Raw genomic sequence first — 19,206 nt, 5'->3', positions numbered from 1 at the left:
ACATTTACATAGAGCCCACCAGAGTTCCCACTCACATACCATCAGGACATCGCTTTTAATACAGTAAGATATTGCTACAGACACTCCAAGCCCTAGGTATCAGATGACAGTGGTACCCTCTGCCAGGTCTTAGGGTGGCAGTCTGGACATCACAGCCACGCCTCCTCCTCCACCCACAGGGTGGCGAGGCAGCGTTTCCCGATAACAGGGCACAGAGAGTCCAGGCCACTGGGAGCCATCTGAGCTTCACGTGGCTTTATGGCTCCACTGTTAATGTTTGGCCTGGGGTTGTTCCTGCTGTGGGAGGTAAGCCAGGAAAGGCAGGAAGGAGCTGAGGGTAGAAAAGATAAGATGCCAGGCCACCTGCAGGAGGCCCCTGCCCTGGCAGCGCCCGTGGCACCACAGTACTTGTGCATTCCAGGTCCTACTGAGCGAAGGGAATTCCCAGTCAGGAAGAGAGCAATGGCCTCTCTGGGAGCATAAGAGAAAAAGACAGACTCTTGCAAAATGCTCCCCGGTAACCTAGCTGCCCCTCTGTGACCTCCTTAAAGTCCCAAGAAACACCTCCATCCATATTCATCAGCGAGTGCTTGCTTTACCTCCCAGAATATGAACAGACCACTACCACCAAAACGCCCCCTTAATGGTGTCTCCTTCAGGCCAGGTGTGGTGATACACACCGTTAATCCCAGCACTCGGGAGGCAGAGGCAGGAGGATCTCTGTGAGCTCCAGGCCAGTCAGGACTACATAGAGAAACCTTGTCTCAAAAAAAAAAAAAAAAAAAAAAAAAAGCATTTCTTTTACCTGGTTACAGCAGTGTGCACCTGTACTCCCTGCAGTTGGAAGAACACTGAGGCAGGAGCATTGTAAGCCCAAGAGACCAGACTCAAACTGAGAGATTCTTACAAGAAAAAAAGTTAAAATTTCTCCATCATCCATCCATCCTACATCCTTCCTTTTACTGATTCTACTCTAAATAAATAAATGTTAGTCTCCTTCGGAATATTGCCCTTTGGTTAATGTCTCTAGGTAGTCCCTCATTTTAATGCTAATACATCATAAGTTTAGGAAAAATACATTATTACGTGACAGGTTTTTTTAGGTGCTTTTTTTTCCTATTGGAAGTCTCAAATTTCACACACTATGCATATGCATGTACAAATATTGCATTGTTTTATGTATATTTTATATGTATGTTTCTGTATGTATATATTATGCATCTATATTTATATATTATTTATTCATATTATATACAGTGTGTCTTAGGCTTATTATTACTATGATGAAAAACCATAACCAAAGCAACTTGGGGAGGAAAGAGTTTGTTTGGCTTATGCTTCCACACTGTGGTCCTTCAGTGAAAGAAGAAAGGACAGGAACCTCAAACAGGGCAAGGAGCTGGAGGAGGCAGGAGCTGATGCAGAGGCCACTGAGGGATGCTGCTTACTGGCTCGCTCCTCATGCCTTGCTCAGCCTGCTTTCTTATAGAACCCAGGACCACCAGCCCAGAGATGGCACCACCCACGATGGGCTGGGCCCTCTCCCATCAATTATTAATTAAGAAAATGCTCTATTAATTAATTCTTTAAAAAGAAAGAAAGAAAATGCCCTACAGGCTTTCCTACAGCCCAATCTTATGGAAGCAATTGTTTTGTTTTGTCTTTTTGTTTTTCGAGACAGGGTTTCTCTGTGTAGCCCTGACTGTCCTGGACTCACTCTATAGACCAGGCTGGCCTCGAACTCACAGAGATCTGCCTGCCTCTGCTTCCCAAGTGCTGAAATTACAGGCGTGCGCTACCACGCCCAGTTCTGGAAGCATTTTCTTAACTGAGGTGCCCTCCTCTCAGATGACTCTAGCTTGTCAAAATGTGTCCAAATGGCATAAAACTAGCCAGCCAGAGTGTATATATCATGTTAGTTAATCCTCACTATGCCTGGCCCCACTCCTCTCGTGCACTCTTAATTAATTTTCGCAGTAATAAAATTCACTACTGTTTCTATTTTACAGAAGGAAATAAAATGGGAAGTTTTGGACCTTGAACAAGACCTCCCATCCAATGAACAAACTGTAATCCATGATCATTCTGATTTTAAGTCTATCTACTTTTTTTTTTAAATGATTAAATTTTTGTTAGTGTACAAAATACCATGTTTTGTTGTGACATTTTCACACAGGTCCATCACTGTACTTTGCTCACATTAGCCTGCATTGTTCTCCCTTGTCACCCACCCCCTGTTTCCTTTAGAAACTTTCTCACTTGCATAGTTCCCCTTTGACTGTCATCACTATGTATGTATGTATGTGTATATATACACATATATATGTACACACACACACACACACACACACACACATATATATGTACATTATTAAATCCGGTTCTGCACTTCAGCTGCCGTGAGCAGGCCCATGGTGACCATGGGTGTGCAGCTGTCTCTGTGTCACGCTCTCTTAGATTCCTTTGGGTAGGAAAGATACGGCTGTATCACCTGGTGGCTCTATTGTTAGTTTGGGGGCACCTCCACACTGACTTCTGTGGTGGCTGCTCACATTCCCATCAGAAGCATGAAAGGTTTCTTCTCTCTGTATCCTCGCCAGTAATCTATTGTCATTTATTTTTTGCTTTTGTTGCTGCTAGCTATTCTGACTGGGGTGAGATGAAACCTCAGTGTAGTTTTGATTTGCATTTCCCTGGCTGCTCTGTACGTTAAATATTTTTTCATATATTTTTTGGCCATTTCTTTTTTTTTTTTTTTTTTTTTTAAGAACTGTCTGTAAATTCATTCACCAATTTGTTGGCTGGATGATTTGAGGGGTCTATTTTATACTTTATATATATTCTATGTATTAACCCTGTCATAATAGTTACTGTAATTTCTCTCACTATCGATTTCTAGTTTTGTTCCACTGTGATCTGATAGTAGAACTTCTTTTTACCTTTTTATGTTTGTTAAAACGTGCTTTGTGAAGCTGGGTGTGGTGACACACACCTTTAATCCCAGCATTTGAGAGGCAGAGGCAGGTGGATCTCTGTGAGTTCGAGGCCAGCCTGGTCTACAAAGCGAGTCCAGCACAGCCAAGGCTAACACCGAGAGACTCTGTCTCCGGGGGTAAAAAAAACAAGCAAACAAAAAAAAGGTGCTTTGTGTAAGTCTGTCTTCCAGAAGCCTGCATTGAAGTCTCTCCTATGACATGCATATTGTAAGCCTAAATAACTGCAGAAGCCAAGCATGACAGTACACATCTGTAACGTCTGACTTCAGGAGATTGAGACAGTAGGTTCCTGAATCCATGGCCAACCTTGGCCTACATAGTGAGTTCAGTGTTAGCTTGGGTTACATAGCAAGACGTTGGTTCAAAAAAAAAAAAAAAAAGTTCTGGCCGGGCGCGGTGGTGCACGCCTTTAATTCCAGTAGTAGGGAGGCAGAGGCAGGTGGATCTTTGTGAGTGTGAGGCCAGCCTGGTCTACAACTCGAGTCCAGGAGAGCCCCAGGCTAGACAGACAAACCCTGTCTCAGAAAAAGTGATTCCCAATAACACATAGCACGGGTAATTTACCACATCAACCAGCTGCAGATGGCGTAGGTAGGACACAGAGCAGGTGAGTTACATAAGAGACCAGAAGGAGTCTGGGGCCTGGACCATTGCCCTGGAAAATAAGGTCCCTCAGCTTCAGGGCACTCTCAGCATAGCTGGGGAGAGAGAGCAACGACAGAAGGAAATGCAATGGACTTCTGAGCTTCCCCCAAGACCAGTTTTTGGGTGTTTTTGTTTTGTTTTGTTTTGTTTTTTGAGATTCAGTTATCTTTATGTATATGGGTGTTTTGCCTGAATATGTGTCTGTGCCTCATCGCGTGCACACAGTGCTCTCAGGAGCCAGATGAAGGTGTCGGAACCCCCCCCCCGCAGGACTGGAGTTACAGTGGTGGGTCACCATGTGGGTGCTGGGAATTGAACCTGAGTCCTCTGGAAGAGCAGCCATGCTATGAATGCTGAGCCACCTCCCCGGCCCCTGTAAACTACTGAGTGAAGAAGCTGAGTCCTTAACCACCTCACACCGGAGATCTGCTCAAACAGTTCTCAGTTTTTCTAGGAAGAATCCTTTCTCCTCCCGCTAGGTTCTCATCACCTTCACTTAGGCCGTGCTTGGGGCACACAGCCCACCCCATTGCACTATATGTTTGTCCGCGCCCCGACTCACCCTGTGCGGCTAAGTCCGCCTAGGCGGGGCCTAGCAGAGTGCAGTTGGCACACTTATGATAACGATAACGCTGTGAGCGGCTAAGTGAGAGAGTAAGAGGCTGGATAAAAGAGACCCCCTGAGCACAAATCAGAGCAAGAGTTGGTACTTCGTAATTAACATGTAGGCTGTTACCACTGTCCTACTCCTGCTCCGCAGTGACTGTGCTGGCTGGCTTTACGTCACCCTGGCACAAGCTAAAGTCATTTGGAAGAGAGAAACCTCAACTGGGAAAATGCCCCGCCCCAGGTCGACCTGTGGGCAAAGCTGTAGAGCATCTTCTTGGTCCACATCAGTGCAGGAGGGCCTGTTTCACGGTGATTGGTGTGGGAGGGACAAATTGACTGTGGTTGGTGTGGGAGGGCCCAGTTGACCGGTGGTTGGTGTAGAAGGGCCCAGTTGACTGTGATTGGTGTGGGAGGGCCCAGTTCCCGTAACTGATGTGGGAGAACCCAGTTCACCGTGAGGGGTGCCACCTTAGGCCTGGTGGTCCAGGGAGCTACAATTTAAGAGAGTAAGCTGAGCAAGCCCGTAGACAGTGTTGTTTCTCCGGGGCCTTGGCATCGGCTCTGGCCTCCAGGTGACTGACTGCCCTGTTTAAGTTCCTGCCCTGACTTCTCTCAGCAGTGGAGTGTGACCTGAAGGTTGTAAAGTAAAACAAACCCTCTCCTTCCCAAGTTGTTTTGGTCTTGGTGTTGATCACAGCAAAAGAAACCGATTCAGGCAGTGGCTAGAACATTCAATTAGACACAAAGCAAAGAAAACGCAATGCCTGTGCTCACTGACGCAGAGGATCTGGATATTCTAGGAGCAGGCAGTAAAATCCCAGAAGCACGCCATGAAAAACAAGCCTCAAAAGGCCTGAAGGGATGGCTCAGCCGTCAACAGCACCTGTTACTTTAGCAGAGGACCGAGGTTCCGTTCCTAGGGCACAACTACCTCTAACTCTAGTTCCAGGGAATCTGATGCCCTCTTCTGGCCTCCACAGGTACTGCAAGTACATGGTGGGCATGCATACGGGTACTCACACATACACATAAAATAAAAATGAATAAATAAAAAACTTGGAATCGTACGCTCAAACATAGCTTGATTCTTCTCAGGGAAGTGAAAAAAAATGAATCATAGGGAATATATGAAAAGAAATTCAAGGCCAGGCGGTATATAGCTACAGTCCCGTGGGGGACGTGTTGGGGGGGCGGAGCGAGGGGGGGCGGGGTAGAGAAGAAACTCAACATCCTTTTAGGCACTAAGGGAAAACAAAAACAAAAACAAACAACTGCAATCAAAAAAGAAAAGTATATTCTGGTGAGCACAGTATGGAAAATTATAACCTTCACAAATTGTTCATGAGACTAGCACACGGCTGTCCACAAAAGGATAAACAGCGTCACAAGGCTGGCACTGAGACAAAATGTTGCGGGTGAAAAGTTGCAGCACTATGCACAATCGCCAGCCAGCAACCTAAACATCCGCAGCGGAGGGACGGACAAAGCCGTGGACTACTGCACAGCTGATAGTTGAATGAAGAAATGATCGCCAGGAATGAGCCGCTGAGTAAAGCGGGATAAACACGCATGCCCAGGGACTCTGTGAACTCATTAATATATAAGGCGCCCAGAAAAGGCAAACTCATTCAGACAGAGCGATGGCTGCTTACCCGGAAGCAGGCTGGGGAAGCAATGGGGAGCCTCTAGGGGAGTGATGTAAATGTTTTGGAATAAAATAGATGTGATGGTCACACAGCATCACAAATATAGTAAATTCCACAGAGGTCTGTGCTTTAAAATGGTTACCTTTATGTAGTGTAAATTCTTACCTCGTTTTTTTTGTTTGTTTGTTTGTTTGTTTGTTTGAGACAGGGTTTCTCTGTATAGCCTTGGCTGTCCTAGACTCGCTTTGTAGACCAGGCTAGCCTCGAACTCACAGAGCTCCACCTGCCTCTGTCTCCCAAGTGCTGGGATTAAAGGTGTGCACCACCACAACCAGCCCCTTACCTCAATTTTTAAAAAGAAAGAAATAATCAAGTAAGGCCATGTAAGTCTTTCTGCACAGCCATTGCCCTCTTCAGAAACCTGAGGCCTTTCCCTAACAAAGAAAGTCACAGGCACTGAGGAGCCACTGAGGAGAAGCAGGTCTTGACCACAGCCCTCTGTGTGAGCGCTCTCTCTCTCTCTTCTCTCTCTCTCTCTCTCTCTCTCTCTCTCTCTCTCTCTCTCTCTCTCTCTCCTCTCTCTCTCTCTCTCCTCTCCTCTCCTCTCTCTCTCTCTCTCTCCCCCCTCCCTCCCTCCATCCCTCCCTCCCTCCCTCCCTACCTCTCAGAGGTGTCAGAGCAGGAAATCAGGTGGAGCAGCAGCGGTAGCTCCTTAACCCTGACCTCCCCCTGATCTCACTAAATGGTTCCTTTGTAAGTTTGTAAAGTCAATTATTCACCAGCCAAGGCATTGGTGTGGCAGAAACCGCCTCTGACTGCTGCCTGCTGCCCCCCTCAACACTGCTGGCCTCCTGTGGGCTCCCCACATGATAACCACACTGAGTCCTCAGAGGCCCCTTCCCCACAACCTCCCCCAGGTACCAAAAACTGCATATCGCATATCACCGGGAAGAGCTGGGAGAAGAGTAAATATGAATGAACACGCTCTACAAAAGTCTCAAAGAACTAATACTTTTAAAATCCCATACTATAACAGCATTGGCATAAGAAGCAGTAGTCTTGTCTTAAGAAAAACTAAGACATTTCTCTTTCACCTAAAAGTTAATTTTTTTTCTTTCAATATGAAAAAAAGAGCAATGAGCTACCACAGCCCCCTGAGACACTATGCAACTCGGACATTGCACGTCCTCCAGCTGATGGTCATCAGTCTGGATATGTCATCACAATTCCACAGAGAAGAAAACTGGAATTTAAGTTACAGAGCTAAAAAGAATAGGAATATATCCATAGCTAATAGATTTTTTATTGAAAATATATTTTCCATAGAATATATTCTTATGATGGTCACCCTTGCCTCATCTCCTCCTGGATACTCTCCACCTTCCTCCCCATCCAACACCCTTCCTCTCCTCTCTCTCTCTCTCTCTCTCTCTCTCTCTCTCTCTCTCTCTCTCTCTCTCTCTCCCTCTTTTGAAAACAAATATGCGCCAGGCATGATGGTGCATGACTTTAATCCCAGCACTCAGGGAGGCAGAGGCAGACACATCACTCTGAGTTCGAGGCCAGCCTGGTCTACAAAGTGAGCCCAGGACAGCCAAGGCTACACAGAGAAACCCTGTCTCTAAATACTGAAAAGAAAAAAAAAAAAGCAAATTAAAAACAAAACAGCAACAAAAACAAGGGAAAAAAACAAAGAAAAGCTTGAAAGGCACAAATACAGGTGTGCACAATGCAAGCACACACAGAGAGACAGAGAAATATAAAAACACAAAACCAGAAACCATGACATATAAGCAAAAGACCAATAAGGTTTAAAAAAAAAAAACCCTACACAAAGACCGTTGAATTCATTATGAGTTGACTGTTTAATGCTGAGCACACACCTTAAGTGTGATTGGTATACCCAATGAGACTTCCTTGGAAAAATGACTTTTTCCTTTACAAGCAGTTGTCAATCAGAGAGAACTTAGGGTTAGGGATGGGGGGGTGCCCATTTTCCTCTCAGCACTGGGACCCCCTCTGCCTTAGACCTGTGCAGGCGCCGTGCATGCTGCCACAGCCTTGGAGAGTTCACATGTGCACCCGCCCTGCTGTGTCTAGAAGGCTGTGTCCTCCATCCCCACTGCTCTTACAATCTTCCTCTCTCCTCTTCCAAAAAGTTCCCTGAGCCTGAGGGGAGGGGTTTGATGGAGACACCCCACTTGGGACTGAGTGTTCCAAGATGTCTCACTCTCTGCAAATGTGGGTTCCATTCACTGCAGGGGGAAGCAGCTCCGACGTTGGCTGGTCTGTGAGTATAGCAGGATTGTCATTGGACTTGTTACATCACCACATTTCTTTATGGCGAATAGATTTAAAACAAGGATCCTTAGGCCGTTCAACAAACAATACTGGGGCAGCTGGATAGCCACACACAAAAGAAGAAGCCACCTTACATCTTTCACAAAAATTAACTAAAAGTAGACTGGGCAGTGGTGGTACACGCCTTGAATCTTGACACTTGGGAGGCAGAGGCTGGTGGATATTTGTGAGTTTGGGGCCAGCCTGGTCTACAGAGTGAGATCCAGGACAGCCAGGGCTACATAGAAAGACCCTGTCTCAAAACAACAAAAATAAAAACAAGCTAAAAAAAATTTAAAGGTAGATCAAATATCTGAATTTAAGAGCTGACACTAGCCCAGGTGTGATACTGCACACCCTAAACGCCTGGACTAGGGAGGGAGAGGCAGTTGGGTCTCTGTAGATTTGTGGTCCAACCTAGTCTACATAGAGTTCCAAGCCAGCTAGAGCTGCACAGAGAGAACCTGTCTCAGAGAGAGGCAGAGAGACAGAGAAGGAGGGAGCTAAAATTGTAGTTTTTATAAGAAAACATAGATGTAAACCCTCACAACCAAATAGTTTCTTAGCTATAGCATCTAACACTCAGGCAAGCTGTGATGGTTTGAATGAGAAGCGTCCCCATAGCATCCGAATCCTTGGTTCCTGATCCATGCTGCTGTATGGGAGGCTCAGGATGTGTGGCCTTATTGGAGAAAATACGTCACTAAAGATGAGCTTTGAGAGTTGCAAGATTTGTACCATTCCAAGTTTACTCTCCTGTAGTTCACGGTGTGAGCCCTGTGCCTGTAGCTCCACTTGCCAGTTGCTGCCACGTTTCCCTGCCATGACTGGCTTCTCATCCCTCTGGACCCATAGCCTAATAAGACCATTCTTCTATAAGCTGACATGGCCATGGTGCTTTATCACAACAATAGAAAAGTAGCTAAGACACACCAAAGGAAAATATAGGTAGATTGGACTTTAAAAAAGAAATCATGCCGGGCATGGTGGCGCACACCTGTAATCCCAGCACTCGGAGGCAGAGGCAGGTGGATCGCTGTGAGTTAAAGGCCAGCCTGGTCTACAAAGCGAGTTCAGGACAGCCAAGGCTACACAGAGAAACCCTGTCTCAAAAAAAAAAAAAAAAAAGGAAAGGAAGAAAGAAAGAAAATTTGTTTTAGAAACTTTTGTGGTGTGGGGATACAGTGCTCGCCTGGGATGCACAAAGCCCAGGGCTTCCTCACCAGTACCGCAAAAGTAAGCAATGTAGTTAATTAAACAAATAAACAATAAAGGTTCCCACTTCAAAGGATATGGTCATGGAAAGTGAACAGTGGTGTTGCGGCACAGTTCCGTGGTAGACTGTGTGTCTACCATACATGGCTTTCTGCTTCGATACCACCTGGAATTGCTCTAAGATCTCAGTCCCACATACCCATCGGGGCTCCCGTGGGTCTCTAGACCCCACACATATCTCCTTGTATGAAAGTCTCTGAGAAGATATTAATTAAGGACAGCACCATAAGTCAGACAAAGGAGCAAGCGGGGTCCTCCATGGGAACCATTGACGAGAAAGTGAATTCAGCCTGACTGGGTTGTGGTGGCACACACTTTTAATACTCAGCGGGCAGAAGCAGGTGGAATTCTGACTTCGGGGCCAGCCTGGTATACACAGTGAGCTCCAGGACAGCCAGAGACTAGTAGAGAAATCTGTTTTTGTAGTTGATGGTGGTTTTCTGTTTTTTGTTTTGTTTTGTTTTTTAAGTGAATTCAGCCATACCCCCAAGTCAACATGCCGATCTTTTTCCCTAATGACATTTTTCCTGGCAGCTAGAAACGCTCCGGGGCATCTTGAACAAGGTGTTTAGAATGTTAATGGATGAAAATGGAGTACAGCCACATTTATTTCACATAAATTAACCTTGATGAACTTTATAGCCTTGTTTACCTTGACTACCACCTGTTGTTTGGCACCCAGCTCAGCCCAGGGGGAGGATTTCAGCCAGAGGTGATAAGAGGGTAAGAAAGCTCAGCAGCTCAACAGTCACTCGTCCCTATCGCCTCATTGGAACCCTTCCTACCTCTTTCTCAATTTCACCTGTGTCAGCTGAGAGCTGGGGAATCCAGGGAGTGTGTCACAGCAGTGCTCAGACAAGGTCAGGGAAAGGGAAGCCCAGATGAGCCTGCCCAATGACCCCACCCACCCACCCAGGCGGCGTCCTCAACGGCGATCTTCGGTTTCCTGATCGCTACCGCCACCTGGTGCTCCGACCCTTACAAGCCACCAGCTCCACCATGAACACGACAAATCTAAAGTAAGCCACAGATGTCATTTTTAATTCTCATATTCTCTTTGTGGTGCTGCAAATAGAACCCAGTACCCTGTGATTTTTTTCAAAGATTTATTTATTATGTATACAGTGCTCTGCCAACACCTACACCTGCCATTAGATCACATTATAGATATTTGTGAGCCACCATGTGGTTGCTGGGAATTGAATTCAGTCATGACCTCTGGGAGAGCTCTTAACCTATAAGCCATCTCTCTGAAACAGTTCCTCAGCCGTAGGCATGTTCTGTCACACAGCCTTGTTTGTCACACAACCTGCTTTCTACAGGAGTCGCCGGGCTCTGAAAGGGGCTCTGAAATTGCCAGGCTCTACTGGAACGCAAACCACATGAGAGGAGGAGTTTCCCTTGTACTGTCGCTCTCCGCTTTTCTTTTCTTTTCAGGGGGTGAGGGGTGTGTGTTGGTAGGGATGATGATGATAGTGGTAGGGGTTTGGTTTCAGGGTTTGGGGTTTTCGTTTTTGGAGTTCTTTTTTTTTTTTTTTTCCAAGTCAGGGTTTCTCTGTGTGGTCCTGGCTGTCCTGGAACTCACTCTATAGACCAGGCTGGTCTTGAACTCAGAGATCTGCCTGCATTCCTTCTATCCTGGGATGGCTCCATCTCCTTCAAGGTCTTAGGTTGCGTCACCTTCTGGGCGAGCCATCCCGAGTTGCCCTGCTTCGCTCTCTATCACCCCAGTGACCCATCTTTGCAACCCTCACAGCACATACTGCAGTCGTAGCTTTGGCTGACCCCACTCTTTTCCTGTACCCTCATCACCACGTCTAGACTCCATCCGTGCACGCTCCATACAGAGGGGCATCAAGTCTGCACTGAAAACCCTGGCATGTGGCAGATAGCCAATAAACACTTGTTGAATGAGTAACCAACTAGTCCCACTACTTCCTAGCCCTGCCGTCATCTCTTGTGACTTCCAAGAGCTATATCCTGCACCTCCCTAGACCACTGAGATGGCCTGGGCTTGCTGTGAGTTGGGGGCCTGGCTTTAAAAAGAGAAGAAGAAGAGGAAGAAGAAGAAGAGGAGGAGGAGGAGGAGGAGGCTGGAGAGATGGCTCAGAGGTTAAGAGCACTGGCTGCTCTTCCAGAGGTCCTGAGTTCAATTCCCAGCAACCACATGATGGCTCACAACCATCTATAACGAGATCTGGTGCCCCCTTCTGGCCTGCAAGCATACATGCAGGCAGAATACTGTATACATAATAAGTAAATAAATCTTAAGAAGAAGAAGAAGAAGAAGAAGAAGAAGAAGAAGAAGAAGAAGAAGAAGAAGAAGAAGAAAGGTAGAAAGAGGAAATGTCCCAGAATAAACCTGAAACTTGTCCATTCCCTTTCCTCTTTCTGCAGGGTCATCAGACCCTCTTCCCAAGAAATATACCAAGAGCCAGACTAAGGCTATGTTGGCGGAGGGTCCCTGTTCCCTAGGATACATCTACCCACCTTCCCAGTACCACACCAGCCCCACTGGACTGTACGCACACAGCTAAACACTTCAACCTTCCCACCCACGAGATCAAAAAGCAGGATTCTCAACTAAGTCCTTATAGGCTCACACAGATGGAAGTGGCAAGCATGCATGAGTCTGCACCAGGTCCTCTGCATATATGCTGTGGCTGTTAGCTTGTTCTTGTGCAACTTCTAACTGTGAGAGCACGAGGGTCTCTGACTCTTTTGCCAGCTCTTGGGACTCTTTTCCTCCTGTCGGGTTGCCTTGTCCAGCCTCAGTGTACGGGCTTTTGCTTTGTCTTATTGTATTTTGTTTTGTCATGTTTGGATGTTGTCTCTTGGAGGCCTGCTGTTTTTTAGAAGGGGACAAAGAGGGAGTGGATCCAGGGGAGAGGGGAGCTGTGGGGGCAGTTGGGAGGAGTGGAGGGAGGAGAAACTCTGGTCAGGATGTATTGTACGAGAAAAGAATCTATTTTTAATTAAAATAATAATAATAAAGCAGGATTCTGTTCCGTTTCTGCACTCTCACTGGAAAGAATTCCACAATGTCCTTAGATGTTCCCCTTGGGGATTTTCCTTCCACAGAAGAGTCAGTCCCTGGAGATTGTAGAGCACAAGCTCCTCGTAACCATAGAAACCCAGAAAGAAGCAAAGGCGTGCCCAAAAGCACACATCCTAGACTCCTATAGGCGGCAGGAACAGACTGTGGTTTCATTGCAGGCCGCCCCTCCACCTCAGTGGGCTTGCTGCCTCAAATCTAAGTTTGTGAAAACTCACAGTAAACGCTACAGCAGTGGTGTTCATGGTAATGCGGGGGTCCAAATCAGTTAAGGGGTTGCACAAAGAAATGCAGTGAGGCAGAAAGTAGGCCTAGGAAGTTTGTCTTCAGGGCCTGGAGGGATAGCTCCACAATTAAGAGCACTGGCTGCTCCTTCAGAGGGTCAAGGTTCAGTTCCCAGCAACCACAGGGCAGCTAACAACTGTCTGTAACTCCAGGTCCAGAGGGCCCTCTTCTGGCCGCCACAGGTATTGCATGTACAAGGCGTACATACACGCATGCAGACAAAACACGCACACACACATAAAATAAAAATAAAATCACGCAAAAAAATTTTTTTGTTTTAATTCTGTCTTCACCTTAGACCCAGACTCTACTCTTTCCATGGAGGGGCCAGGATCTGCGCTACCACTGTACTCAACACATGATGAAAAGGGAGGCTTCCTGGTAGTCTAAATCAATAGCCTCTCAGGGATCAGATTCCCAACTGCAGAGTAAAAGGCCGAGCTTGTGATGCCTGGACTACCCCAAGTCCTACCTGGGGATCATGCTGGCATCACCATCCTGAGGGCCTAGAAGATTCTGATCTGGAAGAGCCAAGGTCTCAGTTTCATCTTTTCTTCCTGTTAGCAGCTTTGGACACTCCTCTCCCAGCAAGGCCAGCACACCACGCTGCATATAAGAAATGCCTTTTTAATTTTTTCTTACATGTTTATATATTCTCTCTCTCTCTCTCTCTCTCTCTCTCTCTCTCTCTCTCTCTCTCTCTCTCTCTCTCTGTGTGTGTGTGTGTGTGTGTGTGTGTGTGTGTGTGTGTGTAACCACGGGCACACTTTCGGGGGTCAGGGGACAGCTTGTGGGAGTCAGTCCTCTCCTTCTATCATGTGGATCTTAGGTCATCAGCCTTGGCAGCAGGCATTTTTACTTGCTGGGCCACTTCACTGACCCATTACAAGGCCAGCTATGGGGGTTTGAATAAGAATGGCCCCCAGCCAGGTATGGTGGTACACGCCTTTAATCCCACCAGCATTTGGGAGACAGAGGTAGGTGGATCTCTGAATTCAAAGGCAACCTGGGCTATAGAGCAAGTTCCAAGGTCAGCCAGGGCTACACAGAGAAACTCTGTGTACAGGATCGGTTTGCTGGCAGTGTGGTTGCCCCGTAGGCCTCCAACCCCCTTCAGGCCTACTCACTGTGAGGCCCCTCCCACCATCCAGTCCTGAAACAGCACAGATCTCAGATGAAGCATCTCTCCCAGGGCTCACGGCTGGAAGTCGCCACCTAATGGCCACACCAGGTAGCACACGCCCTATGGCTGCACCATAGGCCCTGTGTGTGGAGTCTTGTGGGCAGACCAAGGGCGTCAGGAGCCTTCTCCTGCTTTCTGCGCTCCCTCCTCTTCTCTCCCTTGGAAATAGGCCAAGCCAACTCCAGTGGGTGTGTCCAACCCTGGAGCCACACGCAGCTGTGGAGATTAGTTAGAAATGTGGCCCAGCAAAAAAATCATACGCTTCAGCCGGGCGCGGTGGCTTACGCTTGTAATCCCAGCACTTAGGGAGGCAAAAGCAGGCGAATCTCTTTGAGTTCCAGGTCAGCACGGTCTGCAAAGCTAGTCTAGGACAGCCAGGGCTACACAAAGAAACCCTGTCTCAAAAAGAAAGAAAGAAGGAAGGAAAGAATGAAAGAAAGAAAGAGAAAAATCTTACACTTAAAATATGATGTCTGTTCGTTTTTGTTTTGTTCAAGACAGGGTTTCTCTGTGTAGCCCTGGCAGTCCTGGAACTCGCTCTGTAGACCAGGCTGGCCTCGAACTCTGCCTCTGCCTCCCGAGTGCTGGGATTAAAGGCGTGCGCCACCTCTGCCCTGCTTAACCAGTTTAGGAGGTTCTCAAGAGTAAATGGATGACAAGCGGTGTCGCCGTGAAAAGATTGGACACGCTTTAAGCCAAGAATCTCTAGCCTCCTGGACACCAAGGACCCTTTGGGCTCCACAGTGTGTCAAAATTCACTACCTCCAAGAGTCCCAGAAATCTTCCAGAACCTCCCTCCCGGGACTCTATAAAAATCTAGGCGGGAAGGGGGCGGGGGACACCAGTGAGCCCACTAGGGGGCAGCAAATGCCTGGGAAAGTAGTACCAAGTTGGAGGAGCTACTTCCTAAAGCCAGGAGACCAACCAGACCAAGGTACAGAAGTCTTGAGTGACAGGAATGTCCCCACATATAAAGAGATGACATAGAAACCAGAGAAGCTGGCTGGGAGGGACCGTAGAATGTGAAGGTTCTCAGCCTGGTTCCTGCCTCCCGGACCACGTGACCTCTCTGAGGCCGACTCTCTTTAACTACTGTAAAAGTTAGAACGTCTTGAGTGTTATCTGGGATCCTGCACAGAACTCGCTCAGAGCATGTAGAAAGGGATCAGTAAGACACAATCATAAATCCCACAAGCCGCCAAGACCAAGCCTGGCTTAGCCCAAACTAATCTACGAAGGTATTTTGTAGATACGGATAATGAGCATCATCCGTTGACTTTAAATAAGGGAGGATATTATGTAATCAGAATGTGCTTAATGTAATTAGTCGAACGGCCTTAAAACCAAAACTGAGCTTTCGCTTTAGAAGGAAAAAAATCTGCCTGAGGAACACATCTCAGATCATCCAGAGTTCCTTTCCCCGTCTTCTCCCCTAGTGATTTCAGACCTGCCTGGCCAACTTCACAATCACTTCCTTGGCTGTCTCCTGCTGATACTGTTTTCTCCAGTTGAACCCTGACTGAGGAAGCCTTGTGTGTGGTGGGATGGGGTGGGGTAGGGATGCAGTCACAGAGTCTAACCTTCATAGTTATTCAGTCTTTAAGTCCTGGGTAGTTTTAGTTTTTAAGCAGCCATAATTAGAGGCTACAGTAAATCACGTTTTTTTGTTTTGTTTGTTTGTTGGTTTACAACAGCTGGGCATGGGACCACAACAGGCAGAGGAACCAGCTCCCTGCCCTTGGGTCTCATCTTCATGCATGCAACCTGCTTGTTTCCAGGCTTTCTCTAAAAGCTCTTTGCCCAAGAGAGGCCAGGCTTAGCCTCTTTCTCCAGTAACCGGTGTGGGAGGCAGCTGGTGAGGAGGCGCCATCTCCCTCCATCGGCCACTAGCTGGGCCACATGTCCTTGTGCCTCTCCCACCTCCACCCCACAAGCCTGCTGTGCCCAATCAACACATCTTGCCCTCCTGCCCTAAATCTGTAAGGACCAGACAAACTCCATTTTGTGTTAAACCTACCCAAAGGCTGAACCCAGATTCCAGAAAAGCTACAAACTAGTCTAAACAGGAAAATATTCCCTAGCAATACAATCAGCTCACCTTGGGAAAGTCCAAATATGTTCTCTGTTGGTCAAACTGACCAGCAGGTGGTCTGGCACATAGCAACAACCAATTAGGAGAAGCCAGACCAAAGTTCCTAACAACCCATGACTTCTTCAACCAATCTTTTCTATAGGCCAACTCGCCCCTACACCTATTACCCAACCATGAAACGCCAAGGCTTCTAACTCCCTGCTTGCAGCTTTTCTGCCCAAATACCATCCAATCATAAACTGTAAAACCCATTTCTTTGTCTAAAACCTATAAAAACCCCTCTCAATTGAGACTCGAGGCCACTTCCTTGCATCTGCTGTGTCAGTGCGTTCGAGGGGTGTCCCGGGTTTGAACCTGCAATAAAGACTTCCTTGCAATTGCATTTGGACTCGGCTCTTGGGTGGTCTGTTCAGGGAGTCTCTCAAAATCTAGGCATAACAATTCTAGTAACCACTTAGACTTACCAGTCATGTTCTACAGTGGACCACCATGCCAGGTCCCTAACTCATCCCATCTATCCTCACCACACGCTATAGGATGGATGTCATTGTCCCAGTCACAGACAAGGATGCCAAGGCACCAGTAAGTCTCCCACACCTGCTCCTCTTCCTGGGGAAACTTGCTCCTTCAAGGCAGGCTAAGGAAACCCACAATGGAGAGAAGTTGGCTTTGATGATGACACTGCCAAACTTCTAAGACCCTCTGATCCTCAGCACACGTGATAAAAAATTGTGGAGAACAGTGTTGGCTAGCATAAGCGAGCCTGGAGCTTAGTGGGCACTTGGCTTCCCTTCCTTTCTTGTGTCAAGAAACTAAGGACACTGGGAGAGCACCATCCAGGTGGGAAGCTCATCAGAAAAAGTGAGTAGGAGGACCAGTGCTGCCCCCTGCAGGGTTCAGCAAGTTCTGGTATCTCTCTAGGCTTGGTTCCCTTGCCTCCTACGTGAATCAGTAAGCTCATCTCACAGGGCTGTGAGGACACCACAGCAGCTGATGTAAATCAGAGCATGCTCTTCTCTCCTCCTTTCCTGGGAGCATTGGCTAAAGTGAAGCTTCTAGCACGAACACAAGAGATTGCTATTACTATTGAGTGAATATCCATCACCACCCATTCTAGGGACACGGCATCTTGACAGACACTCCCTTTCAAGGCTGATCTTGAGGGTGTAACTCCCTTACATGCTGCCGCCCCTTGTTTCAGCTTTACCCTAGCCCTGCTTACCTACCTTCCTCGTCTGAGAGGCTGGCCATCACCGCACACATTTTTGCTTAGACCAGAAACTTAAGTATCAGCCCAAGCCCTTCCTTGCCTTCACTCTTTACCAGGGTCTTCAAGAATTCCTGTCAGCTCTACACCCTAACTGTTGTTGTTATCAGTATTACCTGTATTATCAGTAGGCCTGTCTAGCTAGCAATCAAGACACAGACACTTGTTATATTTTAAAGTAGCCTTAGTTAACCTGGGGCAGGGCAGACATTAATCCCCTAAACTACTTCCCATAGTGTAGCAGGTATGGGATAGCTGCCCCCATTCCCATGCCATCTGCTTCTAATAATGTCTATCAAGCTACCTCCCATCCAAAATCCCAAATACTTGCTAATGTTCTTCATCTGGACCAAATCCTCCGTCCACATCGGCCATGTGCTTCTCCACTCCTCTCCTCTCCCTGGTCTTCTTCTTCCCAGAATTCTCTCCCCCACCCCCACCCCCAAGCCAGGGAATCCTAGCCACACCTCTATCTCCTTTGCCCTGCCCAGGCGGGATGGCTTTTTATTAATTAAAAGGTGGGTCACAGAGACAGCAAGCAGTAATTAGCATCAAAATACAACAGACCTTCCCCCAACACCTATTATCTATGATGTGTCAATCACATCACTCAAGCTCAAAATCTTTCCAGGAACTTCCCAGTGCTAGAAAAAACTGAGGAAACCAGTTTGGCCAAGGCTGGTGTCAAACTCATGACAATCCTCTTGCTCCAGCCTTCCAAGTAGTGGAATAATAATGTGAGCCACTATGCCCAGATACATCCCTCCTATTTCTGTGTACTCTTTGTCCATCTCTCTCTCTCTCTCTCTCTCTCTCTCTCTCTCTCTCTCTCTCCTCTCCCTCTCTCTCTCCTCTCTCTCTCTCTCTCTCTCATCCTTTATAGATGCTCCTCCCAGGCTGCTTCCAATTGTTGATAGGCTTTCCCCTAAATCTGGGTACCTTCCCTGTTGGATACTGCACAACCCCATAGCACAGCATGTTTCGGAATAACTGTGGGATGTCCCTCTGCCCGTCTCCCATACGAGCATGAACCCATTGTAACAGAGACCTGGGCTGGTTTTGCTCACCTTGGCATCCCAAATAACCACACACAGAAATAGCTGAGTCAAGGCTTGTAGGATTAAACCATAGGTGAGGGAGTTAGCCCAGGCACCTGCCTAATTGTGAGCAGGGACTTATATACCTTGACTTATTTGGGAAGGCCAAGTGTCCACCTATTGCTCCTGGCATAATAACAGTAGCCCTGTTCACTCTCAAATATCCCAACTTGGTGACATGCTAGATGGTTAGCACTTCTCCAGTCTCACACTCATTCCCATTTCCCCCCGAGGCAGTGAAAGCTTCTTCTTGCTTCTGAAACCTTTCTCCTTTTTATATATTCTCCCTCCATTCATCCCAACCCCCACCTCCACCAAAATACATGAGTATTCTGCTTTCCCATTTCACTGCAGAAGTAGACTCCTGGAGGGTTGCCATGGTGACCTAATGACACTACCCTAGCAACAGTTGCCTAGGAAATGAGTGATGTCACTTCCAGGAGATGTGTTCCCATAGTAACCATCTTGGTGGAATTCAGGGGGTGGCCGTGAAAATGAAGTAGGAGCAGGGCAGTTATAGAAAAGACAGATGCAAAGAGCAGAAGAAAGTGGGAGGGGAAATACAGGAGGAAAAGGCCAGGAAGATGAGGACCTCAGAGCAGTTGACAGCAATACAGATCTCAGGAATGGACATTTCTCCAAAGACCACCAAAGACAAGCTAAGAGACTAGGACTTAACAATTACACCACTCATTTAGAAGAGACGCCAACTTTAA

The sequence above is a fragment of the Acomys russatus genome, chromosome 22 (genome assembly GCF_903995435.1).
Source record: "Acomys russatus chromosome 22, mAcoRus1.1, whole genome shotgun sequence".
Taxonomy (NCBI): Eukaryota; Metazoa; Chordata; class Mammalia; order Rodentia; family Muridae; genus Acomys; species Acomys russatus.
Note: the sequence above shows the minus strand (reverse complement) of the source record.